The following is a 1,444-nucleotide window of genomic DNA, read 5'->3' as shown; positions in this document are numbered from 1 at the left end:
TTCTTTTCCTTGAGGTCCTCTGAGCTCTGAGGGTCGGGATTTGATGGAGACATGCCATTTGGGGCTGAGTGTTCTGAGTATTCCCGAGGTCTCTCATTCTCTGCATAATCATTAGCTGTAGGTCTTTTGGGGTTTTTTTTTCTCCCCATTTGCTGCAGGAGGAATCTCCTTTGATGATGGCTGAACAAGGCACTGATCTATGAGTAAAGCAGAATCTCATTAGGAGTTATTTCACCACTTTGAAAAAAGCAATAGTATTTGGTGTAGCCCAGGGTCCCTGGTTACACAATCAGTATCAGATACAAGTTCAGTCTCACAGAGTGAGCCTTAAGTCAAATGAGTTATTGGATGCTTACTCCCACAAGCTTTGTGGGAACCATTGCATTAACATATTTTGTAGACAGGACACCATTGTAGATCAAAGGATTTGTGGTTGGTATCAAAAGGGATACCTATATAATATATGGGCAAAAACTCTAAGTAGGGACCCGCTCAACTCTCCATGTTCAGTCAGTTGTATAAGTGTTGTATTCAGAAATAGTCTCTTGCAGTCAGATTATAAAGAGCAACCTATAATACTGACAAAAGCCTAGGTTGTCTGGGGGTTCCCATGGGAACCCTTTGGCCAACAATTCAATTAGACGTTAACCCAATCCTGGTACTGGTTGTTACCTTTAATGACAAAAGATTGCCAGTTGGGACTCCCCTATCCCCATTATTTGGCAATTTCATTTAGTTTGCCTTCATATATGTATATGCATTTTAGGAAGTTTCTACTGTATTAGTTCTCCATATACCCCTCAAATGCTTCTAATTTTAGCTGTCTCTCCCCAAATATACTCTCTCAGCTTCCTCTCCACTCCTTTACCAGGCTTGATCCCCCTGTTCCACAACCCCATCCTTCCATAATTGTCTGTTCTATTTCCCTTTCCTAGCAAGATTTACCTGTCATTGCTAATCTCTTACTCTACACCTATTCTTTATTGAATATAGCTTGGTTATCATTGACTTCATAGCTAATACCCACATATAAACAAATAAATACCATAAATTTTTGTCTTTCTAGGTCTGTGATATCTCACTCTGTATTATTATTTTTGTCCAGTTTCATCCATTTGCCTTCAAATTTCATGATGTCCTTTTAAATTATACTTTTATAATTTAAAACAATTTTAAAATTTAAATATATTTTGATCATTTTCTTATCCTCTACCCTTCTGTATCTTCTTCCCACCCATATCCACTCAGCCTTTATCTCTTTATCAAAAAAGGAACAAGACATAATACAACAAATTCCCCCAAGAATTAAGAAACAAAAACACACACCCAAAAGAAAAATAAACATACAAAACAAAAAGCCCTCACCAAACTGTGACCAAAGAAAAGCATGCACACACTCACACACACACACACACACACACACACACACACACACACACACACC

The sequence above is a fragment of the Microtus ochrogaster genome, chromosome 17 (assembly GCF_000317375.1).
Source record: "Microtus ochrogaster isolate Prairie Vole_2 chromosome 17, MicOch1.0, whole genome shotgun sequence".
Lineage (NCBI taxonomy): Eukaryota > Metazoa > Chordata > Mammalia > Rodentia > Cricetidae > Microtus > Microtus ochrogaster.
This window is presented reverse-complemented; position numbering follows the sequence as displayed.